Source organism: Cherax quadricarinatus, chromosome 1 (genome assembly GCF_038502225.1).
Source record: "Cherax quadricarinatus isolate ZL_2023a chromosome 1, ASM3850222v1, whole genome shotgun sequence".
NCBI lineage: Eukaryota > Metazoa > Arthropoda > Malacostraca > Decapoda > Parastacidae > Cherax > Cherax quadricarinatus.
The window spans coordinates 37,566,065-37,580,719 of NC_091292.1; positions in this window are offsets into that span (position 1 = coordinate 37,566,065).

The window sequence follows — 14,655 nt, forward strand, 5'->3', positions numbered from 1 at the left end:
CACCCTCAGAGCCTCCTGACTGACAACACCATGCCTCCCTCAGAGCCTCATGACTCAAAACTCCATGCCTCCCTCAGAGCCTCATGACTCAAAACACCATGCCTGCCTCAGAGCATTCTGACTGACAACACCATGCCACCCTCAGAGCCTCCTGACTGACAACACCATGCCACCCTCAGAGCCTCCTGACTGACAACACCATGCCACCCTCAGAGCCTCCTGACTGACAACAACATGCCTCCCTCAGAGCCTCCTGACTGACAACACCATGCCTCCCTCAGAGCCTCATGACTCAAAACTCCATGCCTCCTTCAAAGCCTCATGACTGACAACACAATGCCTCCCTCAGAGCCTCCTGACTCACAACACCATGCCTCCCTCAGAGCCTCATGACTCACAACACCATGCCTCCCTCAGAGCCTCCTGACTCGCAACACCATGCCTCACGTAGAGCCTCCTGACTCACAGCACCTTGCCTCCCTCAGAGCCTCCTGGCTCACAACACCATGCCTCCCTCAGAACCTCCTGACTCACAACACCATGCCTCCCTCAGAACCTCCTGACTCACAACACCATGCCTCACGTAGAGCCTCCTGACTCACAGCACCTTGCCTCCCTCAGAGCCTCCTGGCTCACAACACCATGCCTTCCTCAGATCCTCGTGACTGACAACACCATGCCTCCCTCAGAGCCTCCTCACTCACAACTCCATGCCTCCCTCAGAGCCTCCTGACTTGCAACACATTGCCTCCCTCAGAGCCTCCTGAGTCAAAACACCATGCCTCTCTCAGATCTTTTTTACTCACAACACAATGCCTGACTCAGAGCCTCCTGACTCACAACACCATGCATCACTTAGAGCCTCCTGACTCACAACACCATGCCTCCCTCACGGCCTCTTGACTCACAACACCATGCCTGACTCAGAGCCTCCTGACTCACAACACCATGCATCACTTATAGCCTCCTGACTCACAACACCATGCCTCCCTCAGGGCCTCTTGACTCACAACACCATGCCTCCCTCAGAGCCTATTAACTCACAACACCTTGCCTCCCTCAGAGCCTCCTGACTCACAACACCATGCCTGCCTCAGAGCATCTTGACTCACAACACCTTGCCTCCCTCAGAGCCTCCTGACACACACCACCTTGCCTCCCTCAGACCCTCCTGACTCACAACACCATGCCTGCCTAAGAGCCTCCTGACTCACAACACCTTGCCTCCCTCAGAGCATCGTGACTCACAACACCATGCCTGCCTAAAAGCCTCCTGACTCACAACACCTTGCCTCCCTCAGAGCATCATGACTTACAACACCATGCCTCCTTCAGAGCATCATGACTCACAACACCTTGCCTCCCTCAGAGCCTCCTGACTAACTACACCTTGCCTCCCTCAGAGCTTCCTGACTCACAACACCTCGCCTCCCTCAGAGCCTCCTGACTCGCAACACCATGACTCTCTTAGAGCCTCCTGACTTACAGCACCTTGCCTCCCTCAGAGCCTCCTGACTCACAACACTCTGCCTCCCTCAGAGCTTCCTGACTCACAACACCATGCCTCCCTCAGAGCCTCCTGACTCACAACACCTTGCCTCCCTCAGAGCCTCCTAACTCACAACACCATGCCTGCCTCAGAGCCTCCTGACTCACAACACTATGCCTCCCTCAGAGCCTCCTGACTCACAACTCAATGTCTCCCTCAGAGCCTCCTGGCTCACAACACCATGCCTCTCTCAGAGCCTCCTGACTCACAACACCTTGCCTCCCTCAGAGCTTCCTGACTCACAACACCATGCCTGCCTCAGAGCCTCCTGACTCACACCACCATGCCTCCCTCAGAGTTTCCTGACTCGCAACAACATGCCTCCCTCAGAGCCTCCTGACTCACAACACCATGCCTGCCTCAGAGCATAGTGACTGACAACACAATGCCTCCCTCAGAGCCTCCTGACTCACAACACCTTGCCTCCCTCAGAGCCTCCTGACTCACAACACCATGCCTGCCTCTGAGCCTCCTGACTCACAACACCATGCCTGCCTCAGAGCATAGTGACTGACAACACAATGCCTCCCTCAGAGCCTCCTGACCTACAACACCTTGTTTCCCTCAGAGCCTCCTGACTGACAACACCATGCCTGCCTCAGAGCCTCCTGACTCACAACACCTTGCCTCCCTCAGAGCCTCCTGACTCACAACACCATACCTGCCTCAGAGACTCCTGACTTACAACACCTTGCCTCTCTCAGAGCCTCCTGAGTCGCAACAACATGCCTCCCTCAGAGCCTCCTGACTCACAACACCATGCCTGCCTCAGAGCCTCCTGACTCACACCACCTTGCCTCCCTCAGAGCATCCTTACTCACAACACCATGCCTGCCTCAGAGCCTCCTGACTCACAACACCTTGCATTCCTCAGAGCCTCCTGACTCAAAACACCATGCCTGCCTCATAGCCTCCTGACTCACAACACCATGCCTCTCTCAGAGCCTCCTGACTCACAACACCTTGTCTCCCTCAGAGCCTCCTGACTCACAACACCATGCCTGCCTCAGAGCCTCCTGACTCACAACACTATGCCTCTCTCAGAGCCTCCTGACTCACAACTCAATGTCTCTCTCAGAGCCTCCTGGCTCACAACACCATGCCTCTCTCAGAGCCTCGTGACTCAAAACACCATGCCTGCCTCAGAGCCTCCTGACTCATAACACCTTGCCTCCCTCAGAGCTTCCTGACTCAAAACACCATGCCTCCCTCAGAGCCTCCTGACTCACAACACCATGCCTGCCTCAGAGCCTCCTGACTAACAACACCTTGCCTCCCTCAGAGCCTCCTGACTCACAACACCATGCCTCCCTCAGAGCCTCCTGACTCACAACTCCATGCCTCCTAAAAAGCCTCCTGACTTGCAACACCATGCCTCCCTCAGAGCCTCCTGACTCACAACACCATGCCTCCCTCAGAGCCTTCTGACTCACAACACCTTGCCTTCCTCAGAGCCTTCTGACTCACAACACCATGCCTCCCTCAGATCCTCCTGACTCACAACACCATGCCTCCCTCAGAGCCTCCTGACTCACAACACCATGCCTCCCTTAGAGCCTCCTGACTCACAACTCCATGCCTCCGTCAAAGCCTCCTGACTGACAACACAATGCCTCCCTCAGAGCCTCCTGACTCACAACACCATGCCTCCCTCAGAGCCTTCTGATTCACAACACCTTGCCTCCCTCAGATCCTCCTGACTCACAACAACATGCCTCCCTCAGAGCCTGCTGACTCACAACACCTTGCCTCCCTCAGAGCCTCCTGACTCACAACACCATGCCTGCCTCAGAGCCTCCTGAATAACAACACCTTGCCTCCCTCAGAGCCTCCTGACTCACAACTTCATGCCTCCTTCAAAGCCTCCTGACTTGCAACACCATGCCTCCCTCAGAGCCTCCTGACTCACAACACCATGCCTCCCTCAGAGCCTCCTGACTCACAACTCCATGCCTCCTTCAAAGCCTCCTGACTTGCAACACCATGCCTCCCTCAGAGCCTCCTGACTCACAACACCATGCCTCCTTCAGAGCCTTCTGACTCACAACACTTTGCCTCCCTCAGAGCCTTCTGACTCACAACACCATGCCTCCCTCAGAGCCTCCTGACTCACAACACCATGCCTCCCTCAGAGCCTCCTGACTCACAACACCTTGCCTCCCTCAGAGCCTCCTGACTCACAACACCATGCCTGCCTCAGAGCCTCCTGACTCACAACACCTTGCCTCCCTCAGAGCCTCCTGACTCACAACACCATGCCTGCCTCATAGCCTCCTGACTCACTACACCTTGCCTCCCTCAGAGCTTCCTGACTCACAACACCTTGCCTCCCTCAGAGCCTCCTGACTCACAACACCATGCTTCCCTTAGAACCTCCTGACTTACAACACCTTGTCTCCGTCAGAGCCTCCTGACTCACAACACTATGCCTGCCTCACAGCCTCCTGACTCACAACACCTTGCCTTCCTCAGAGCCTCCTGACTCACAACACCATGCCTGCCTCATAGCCTCCTGGCTCACAACACCCTGCCTCTCTCAGAGCTTTCTGACTCACAACACCTTGCCTGCCTAAGAGCCTCCTGACTCACAACACCTTGCCTCCCTCAGGCCCTCCTGACTCACAACACCATGCCTGCCTCAGAGCATCCTTACTGACAACACCATGCCTCCCTCAGAGCCTCCTGACTCACAACACCTTGCCTCCCTCAGAGCCTCCTGACTCACAACACCATGCCTGCCTCAGAGCCTCCTGACTCACAACACCTTGCCTCCCTCAGAGCCTCCTGACTCACAACACCATGCCTGCCTCATAGCCTCCTGACTCACTACACCTTGCCTCCCTCAGAGCTTCCTGACTCACAACACCTTGCCTCCCTCAGAGCCTCCTGACTCACAACACCATGCTTCCCTTAGAACCTCCTGACTTACAATACCTTGTCTCCGTCAGAGCCTCCTGACTCACAACACTATGCCTGCCTCACAGCCTCCTGACTCACAACACCTTGCCTTCCTCAGAGCCTCATGACTCACAACACCATGCCTGCCTCATAGCCTCCTGGCTCACAACACCCTGCCTCTCTCAGAGCTTTCTGACTCACAACACCATGCCTGCCTAAGAGCCTCCTGACTCACAACACCTTGCCTCCCTCAGAGCCTCCTGACTCACAACACCATGCCTTCCTCAGAGCATCCTTACTGACAACACCATGCCTCCCTCAGAGCCTCCTGACTCACAACACCTTGCCTCCCTCAGAGCCTCCTGACTCACAACACCATGCCTGCCTCAGAGCCTCCTGACTCACAACACCTTGCCTCCCTCAGAGCCTCCTGACTCACAACACCATGCCTGCCTCATAGCCTCCTGACTCACTACACCTTGCCTCCCTCAGGGCTTCCTGACTCACAACACCTTGCCTCCCTCAGAGCCTCCTGACTCACAACACCATGCTTCCCTTAGAACCTCCTGACTTACAACACCTTGTCTCCGTCAGAGCCTCCTGACTCACAACACTATGCCTGCCTCACAGCCTCCTGACTTACAACACCTTGCCTTCCTCAGAGCCTCCTGACTCACAACACCATGCCTGCCTCATAGCCTCCTGGCTCACAACACCCTGCCTCTCTCAGAGCTTTCTGACTCACAACACCATGCCTGCCTCATAGCCTCCTGTCTAACTACACCTTTCCTCCCTCAGAGCTACCTGACTTACAACACCTTTCCTCCCTCAGAGCCTCCTGACTCACAACACAATGCCTGCCTCAGAGCCTCCTGACTCACAACACCTTGCCTCCCTCAGAGCCTCCTGACTCACAACACAATGCCTGCCTCAGAGCCTCCTGACTCACAACACCTTGCCTCCCTCAGAGCCTCCTGACTCACAACACCATGCCTGCCTCAGAGCCTCCTGAATAACAACACCTTGCCTCCCTCAGAGCCTCCTGACTCACAACTTCATGCCTCCTTCAAAGCCTCCTGACTTGCAACACCATGCCTCCCTCAGAGCCTCCTGACTCACAACACCATGCCTCCCTCAGAGCCTCCTGACTCACAACTCCATGCCTCCTTCAAAACCTCCTGACTTGCAACACCGTGCCTCCCTCAGAGCCTCCTGACTCACAACACCATGCCTCCTTCAGAGCCTTCTGACTCACAACACTTTGCCTCCCTCAGAGCCTTCTGACTCACAACACCATGCCTCCCTCAGAGCCTCCTGACTCACAACACCATGCCTCCCTCAGAGCCTCCTGACTCACAACACCTTGCCTCCCTCAGAGCCTCCTGACTCACAACACCATGCCTGCCTCAGAGCCTCCTGACTCACAACACCTTGCCTCCCTCAGAGCCTCCTGACTCACAACACCATGCCTGCCTCATAGCCTCCTGACTCACTACACCTTGCCTCCCTCAGAGCTTCCTGACTCACAACACCTTGCCTCCCTAAGAGCCTCCTGACTCACAACACCATGCTTCCCTTAGAACCTCCTGACTTACAACACCTTGTCTCCGTCAGAGCCTCCTGACTCACAACACTATGCCTGCCTCACAGCCTCCTGACTCACAACACCTTGCCTTCCTCAGAGCCTCCTGACTCACAACACCATGCCTGCCTCATAGCCTCCTGGCTCACAACACCCTGCCTCTCTCAGAGCTTTCTGACTCACAACACCTTGCCTGCCTAAGAGCCTCCTGACTCACAACACCTTGCCTCCCTCAGACCCTCCTGACTCACAACACCATGCCTGCCTCAGAGCATCCTTACTGACAACACCATGCCTCCCTCAGAGCCTCCTGACTCACAACACCATGCCTCCCTCAGAGCCTCCTGACTCACAACACCATGCCTGCCTCAGAGCCTCCTGACTCACAACACCTTGCCTCCCTCAGAGCCTCCTGACTCACAACACCATGCCTGCCTCATAGCCTCCTGACTCACTACACCTTGCCTCCCTCAGAGCTTCCTGACTCACAACACCTTGCCTCCCTCAGAGCCTCCTGACTCACAACACCATGCTTCCCTTAGAACCTCCTGACTTACAATACCTTTTCTCCGTCAGAGCCTCCTGACTCACAACACTATGCCTGCCTCACAGCCTCCTGACTCACAACACCTTGCCTTCCTCAGAGCCTCATGACTCACAACACCATGCCTGCCTCATAGCCTCCTGGCTCACAACACCCTGCCTCTCTCAGAGCTTTCTGACTCACAACACCATGCCTGCCTAAGAGCCTCCTGACTCACAACACCTTGCCTCCCTCAGAGCCTCCTGACTCACAACACCATGCCTTCCTCAGAGCATCCTTACTGACAACACCATGCCTCCCTCAGAGCCTCCTGACTTACAACACCTTGCCTCCCTCAGAGCCTCCTGACTCACAACACCATGCCTGCCTCAGAGCCTCCTGACTCACAACACCTTGCCTCCCTCAGAGCCTCCTGACTCACAACACCATGCCTGCCTCATAGCCTCCTGACTCACTACACCTTGCCTCCCTCAGGGCTTCCTGACTCACAACACCTTGCCTCCCTCAGAGCCTCCTGACTCACAACACCATGCTTCCCTTAGAACCTCCTGACTTACAACACCTTGTCTCCGTCAGAGCCTCCTGACTCACAACACTATGCCTGCCTCACAGCCTCCTGACTTACAACACCTTGCCTTCCTCAGAGCCTCCTGACTCACAACACCATGCCTGCCTCATAGCCTCCTGGCTCACAACACCCTGCCTCTCTCAGAGCTTTCTGACTCACAACACCATGCCTGCCTCATAGCCTCCTGTCTAACTACACCTTTCCTCCCTCAGAGCTACCTGACTCACAACACCTTTCCTCCCTCAGAGCCTCCTGACTCACAACACAATGCCTGCCTCAGAGGCTGCTGACTCACAACACCATGCCTGCCTCAGAGCATCCTTACTGACAACGCCATGCCTCCCTCAGAGCCTCCTGACTCACAACACATTGCCTCCCTCAGAGCCTCCTGACTCACAACACCATGGCTGACTCAGAGCCTCCTGACTCAGAACTCCTTGCCTCCCTTAGAGCCTCCTGACTCACAACACCATGCCTGCCTCATAGCCTCCTCACTCACTTCTCCTTGCCTCCCTCAGAGCCTCCTGACTCACAACACCATTCCTGCCTCATAGCCTCCTGGCTCACAACACCCTGCCTCTCTCAGAGCTTTCTGACTCACAACACCATGCCTGCCTCATAGCCTCCTGTCTAACTACACCTTTCCTCCCTCAGAGCTACCTGACTCACAACACCTTTCCTCCCTCAGAGCCTCCTGACTCACAACACAATGCCTGCCTCAGAGGCTGCTGACTCACAACACCATGCCTGCCTCAGAGCATCCTTACTGACAACACCATGCCTCCCTCAGAGCCTCCTGACTCACAACACATTGCCTCCCTCAGAGCCTCCTGACTCACAACACCATGGCTGACTCAGAGCCTCCTTACTCAGAACTCCTTGCCTCCCTTAGAGCCTCCTGACTCACAACACCATGCCTGCCTCATAGCCTCCTCACTCACTTCTCCTTGCCTCCCTCAGAGCCTCCTGACTCACAACACCATTCCTGCCTCAGAGCCTCCTGACTCACAACACCATGCCTGCCTCATAGCCTCCTGACTCACTTCACCTTGCCTCCCTCAGAGCCTCCTGACTCACAACACCATTCCTGCCTCAGAGCCTCATGACTCACAACACCATGCCTGCCTCAGAGCCTCCTGACTCACAACACCATGCCTGCCTCAGAGCCTCCTGACTCACAACACCATGCTTGCCTCAGAGCCTCCCTCACAGTGCAGATACTGTGCTTCCCACCTCCAGTATCTACGTCCGGCTAAGAGGTTTTCGCTGAATCTTTACATAAATGTTACCCTCCTCACACTCTAACAGCATATTAACATGCCCACACGAGCCTGCTAAGTGCTTAAGTTTCCCATCCCCATCCTCTTATTAATGTTCTCATATTTTAATCAACCATTGTATGTAGATGAGAGCCTAACAAGAAAGCGACAGTAATTATTGTATGGGCTACGTAAACCCCAATGTGTTCATAAGGACAACATTCACCAATGTTTTACCCGTGACGGTAAAATCATAGCAAGAAAAACAGACACGGGTCGCAGGTATGAAATAACTAATGAATAAGATTTATCGAGTTTCCGTAGAGACGCTGGCCTGACCGAGCCTGGGTAGTCCACAGTTCAGATCAACACTGCCCAACTTATAGGGTCATGTGCCCCGTTCCTTTTGTTGTTGCGACAAACAGAGCCATACTTCACTTGTTTTGTTATCAATTAGCTTTTATTTATTATTTAAAATTCACTTAATTCACCATATTAAATTATTATCCAAATAACAGCATTTTCCGTGGTTTATTTGTCAAGTGATACCCTGATTCCCAAGTAAAGTGATACTGAGAAGTATTGATCATTGTTTGCTTAGTTAAGAACTGTATACATTATTTTACTGTCTTCTGTAAACAGTCTTATTTTCATTATACTCTTATAATTTTATTATATGTTTAACATACATCGGTATACATTATTTTCTACTGTCTGTAGTATACAGTTTATATTGTTATCTAACTCTTTCAAGATCCTTTTGTATAGCATAAAGCTGTATACAGTATTTTTCTACGGGATACTGTTAACAGTTTATGTTAGCTGTTTGTTATATCAGGTCCTAAACCAGGTGTTCAGTCAGGTACTAAATTCGTATCTAATCTAGTATAAATAATATATTATACTTAACAAATCATTAATATTTGCTTTGTATATTGTCTCTATCCATATAATCACACCAGTTATTAGTTATTATTATTCATTCAGTAACTGCAACATGTGGAGACTTTTTACTTAATTTTCGTAAATGTAGAACAAATAAATGAATATAATAATTTCATATTGAAATGTGATGCTGTTTGGACCCTCCGAGAAATTTAAAGGAAGGAGGGTGTGGAACAGCTGGGGGAGTGACGCGGCAAGAAGACTCCATAATGAATTTATTGTGTGAATACTGGACTGAATTGTGCAATGTAATCAGGCGTTCTTGAAGGTCAATTGGTGTATATCAGCCCCAATTCGTAATTTAGAATTTTTTTTTTTTTATATTTTTATTTAAGGACACAGTATACAATCTACATGTTATACATAAAACTTAACTAAAAAAAAACCTCAACACTGAGAAAAAACAAGCCTAACTAGGAATGAAACAGAAGAACCTACACCTGAGTATTCCTTAACAAAAAAAGCTACATAACAAAACCTGTTACACTTATGCATATTTTGTACAAAACTTTATATACAAAACATTAAGTATACACCAAAACATTTCTCATACAATTATTTGGTATAGTAACATATTATGTACATAGATCCTCGAAAACTAAAACCTCCTGACAATGTTTTCGAGGAGACTAAATCATACTCCCCACACCCCATATAACCCAAATACACATCATATTGAACTTTGCATACTCTAGAATAAATGATAACTAAGAAAAAAAAATTCTAAGATGTGTGCCACCTCCCATCCCCCACCAGGTACACAGTATGAACAGGTGAAATATACCCTTAATCCTTGTGTATATACGTTCCTACCTCATTAACTTCCCAACAGGAAGGAATACTGAATAGTGCAATGTACAATGCCCACTCTCGTACACAGAACATCTCACATTGACAAAGTTAAATATACAGGAAATTCATGAGCCTGATGCACGCAGGCACCTCGCCCGTACTACATTTGTTAAATAGGCTAGGAATCCTAACAATAGTCTCTGGGGCAACAAAAACAAACCCCGCATCTTTTACAACACAAATAATTCTTCGCTCATTATTTCCTAAAAAAAAATTGTTAAAAGTATCGAAAGGACGCCTTGGCGAACCCACAGAATCAAGAAAATCTTACCAAAAACCTCCACCTCTCTCACAGAAGCCCCATTTCAATAACCGATCACCCCACCCACACACACAGACTCTCACACAGACACGCACACAGACACACACCACACACACCCACCACACGCAACAACACACACACACTCAACACACACACTCAACACACACACTCAACACACACACTCAACACACACTCACACACACACACACACAAAAGCCTTCACACAGACTGGCTTTACATCATGTTATCTCACATACACCACTGGAGCATCCACCATCTCTTCTCTTCCTTACTACAATCATCTCCAAGTATTCATCACTCACCTCCGGAAGCCAACCCCTTGCTGCCTTTCCCCGGCACCAACTGTAGTAGTCGTGCCACAGTCAGTCCCCGATAACTCTCCGGAAAAAGAGCAACCCACTGACACCCATATAAGCTCCTATTCCTACCCACCGACCTATAAAAACTCGCCGCTAAGGCCTTGATCCTGACATTACCCCCCACCTCCCTCATTACCCAAGAAACATACAAAAAATCAACCATTATATACCTTAATGCCCTCGCTACCTCATCAGACACTCCTCCCACTTCTAAAAGTAAAGCCCTAAGGACCCCCACCCTTCCCCCTTCCAATAATCCAAAAACACCCCTCAACCACACCCTTACATTTTCCAAAAAAGGACAAAAGTACACCACATGGAAAGCATTTTCCACGTCGCCACAATGCACACATGAAGCATCACTCACATATCCCATCTGCCTCAACACCTGTTTTGACGCTAATGTCCCCATGAGGAATCTGTATACCACTTCTCTCACCCTTGCTGGCATTCTTAGCTTTCGAAATTCCTCCCATATTACCCTCCAATTATATGTGGGGAAGACAGCCACCCCTTGCAGTGTCTCCCGATGATACTCTACTCCCACCAGCCTCCCTATTCGCAAATGGCGCACATCTCGCACTCTTAACATATACCTCAACATATCCTCACACACCTCCCACACACCAACAACGTAAGTCCCACATCACCTCCCCCACACGCCGCCCCCAGACCCCCCCCGCACTGAGGTATCTCACCTTGACATATATTGCCCTCACCCTGGGCCCCAGTGCCAACAAACCCAATCCCCCCTGACGCACCCCAGTCATTACTACATCACGTCCCAACCACGCCCTCCCATAACCCCATATATACCTTAATGCCCTCCTCTGTATGTCTGTTACATCACAATTTCTCAAGGGATATACTGCTGCCACTCCCCAAACCTTACTGTATACCAACGAATTCACAATCACAGCCCTTTGGTGCAACGTAACATCTCTGGCCCGAAGGCCACGTAGCCTACCCACTGCCCTGTCCCTAACTGCCTCTGAATTAATCTTTCTACTTTCCTGCCTGTCCGCTGTGTACCAAATCCCACAAATCTTAATCTGTTCTACTACATTCCATCCAAACCCCTGACCCAATCTCCCGCCTACCCAGGTGCCCACCTCTAACAACATCGACTTGCTTTTGTTTACCCTCATTCCTGTTACGGCCCCAAACTTCTCGATGACTCTACCCACCCTTGAAAAATCCTCCCTTCCACTAAGTAAGATCGTCGTATCATCAACGTAACCCACAACCCCCCCCCCGTCATTCCCCTCAACCCCCTCCCCACACAACTCTCGGTCTACAAGCTCATAAAATGGGTTCTGAACGCAAGCAAATAAAAGCTGTGAAAGTGGGCAACCCTGCCGCAAACCCCTCTCCATACGAATCCCAGAACCCAACCTACCGTTCACCTGCACACACATGATCGCCCCCGCATACAATGCATCCACCCACCCTACCACCCTGGCACCAAAACCCAAAACACACAAACTCTCATGCAAAAACACCCTGTCCACACAATCATACGCATTCTCCCAATCAACCCCTAGAATCCCCTCCCCCTCCACAGCCCTCTAAGAAATCCCTTATGCACCCGTGTCCATCCCGCATACTCCTCCCTGGAATCCCAAACTGACCTCTGTGTAAAAGCGCTCCGAGAACTGCCTTCATTCTATTCCCTAGAATCTTTGCGAATACCTTATAGTCTGTGCACATTAAGGAAATTGCCCAGAAAGCACTCAGTGCCCGCGCCCCTTCCTTCTTTGGTACTAATACAACTATGCCTGTACATTGTGACTCACCCATTCTCTTTCCATCTAGCATATTTTTCAAAACCCCAACTAAACAATGCCTCATGCACCCCCAATGAGCCCTATAAAAGTCAATAGGCAAACCGTCAATGCCTGGCACCTTACCCGTATTCATGCTGAAGACCGCATCTGCCACCTCAGCCTCACTAATATCAGCCTCCAACCCCACCCTATCCTTTTCTCCTATAGCCTTATGAACCCCCCTACCGAAAGACGCCTGCCAGGTGCCCCGCCTCCCACCCTCTCTCCATTTTCTCCTGAGCCATTCACCTGCATAAATGCTCATACTCTCAGTGGAGATGAGGACCTCACCTTCCGGGTAATCCCCCACTCCTGCACTAGTCTCTAACTGCAATAACGTGGTCACTCTCCTACGCTCCCTAAACTTACGCAGCACATACCCAGTCGGTTTATCCCCCCACAACACATCGTCCAACCCTGAACGAAAACGTATCGCATCAAAACATTCATTATGAATCTCCTCAATCCTACCTCGAAGCAGTGCTATATCTTCCCCCTCCCCAACCCCCCTCCCGTAACATGCCTGCAACTGTCCCTCCAAATAATTCTGCAAACCATATCTCCATCTCGCTTCCTCATGGCCCTTGACTCTATAAAAATTTGCGATCCCAGGTTTCGCCCGCAACTCCCACCATTCTACAAGCTCCATAGCCCGATCCCTATCTCCCCAAAACCCATTCTACCACTCATCAAGACCCATTCCCCCCCCTTCCCCCCGAGCAGCCGCACATTCAACTTCCAATAGCCGGGGTAAATATGCACGGCACCTTCCCACGACAGATCCATTATCACCGCCCTATGGTCCGAGAAACCCACATCAAAAGTCTGTACCCTCCCGACCTCCAAACCCTTCATGACGTAAATCCTGTCGTCTTGCAGCATACCCCTTGCGAATGAACGTGTGCTCCACCACATAACCTCCTCCCCCTGCAACATCTACGACACCCACGTCCCTCAACACATCCCTCAGAACACGTAATACACAACTCGCCCCCCTCGGTTCAACATCCTGGCCCCGAATTACACAATTCCAATCCCCACCAATAATCGTGATGGCAGGCAATCCCCGCAGATGGTACAATAAGTCTTCCCTCACAAAATCCACTTTTACTCGTGTATTGCTCGACGCCGGCATATACACTCCTATGAAACATGCCCTTCTATCACCCCATACACCATCTACCCGCACAACCCTCCCCCCTGCCTCCTCCCAACCCATGACACGCAAGGGGCTGGTCTCCTTAATCGCTATCGCCACCCCCCCTTTCAACTGCCAAGCACAACTAACATACAACTTATACCCATGCAACAACAACTCACTACCAATCTTATGATTGTGTTCCTGCAAGAAACACACATCCACCTGGAACCTATGTAAGAACCATACTAACCACACAGTTTTGATCTCAGCCTTGAGACCGTTCACATTTATAGTGACACACCTGAAATTTATAAGAACGGCGGCTTCCCTCTATGCCTCTGTGGCTTGCCTACCATCCCTTTTCCTGTGCGTCGACCCGACGCCTCACCAGACTTTCCCCTGTCTCCCTCCCCACCTTTTACCCTTTCACTACAGAAATCAGGATCCACTAGATCCTTTTGGTCCAACAACTCCTCATCCTTTGCCCAAGCTTTTTTGCCTGGCCTCTGCCCCGGCGTGAGTACCTCCTCGGCCTCAACCGTGCCAGCAGGCCTTTTCCTAGAACCACTACCCACACACATGTCTTCATCCGACAAATGCTCCTGATGGACCTCCACCTCCACCACTTGCTCTAAGCGAGTTCCACACAATGTTTGTACCACAGACTGCTGTTCCTCCCTCACATCAGCCTCGGCAGCACTTAAGGTGGAGGTCCCCGACCCGTCCAAAAAACCTCTCAACACGTCCTCCAGTAAATCTTCCTGAGGACCATCTTTCCTTCCTGATGGAGCCCCCGACGGTCCTGTCTGCTCCCCCGAGCCTACCGGGAATGTAACACAGGTACCGACC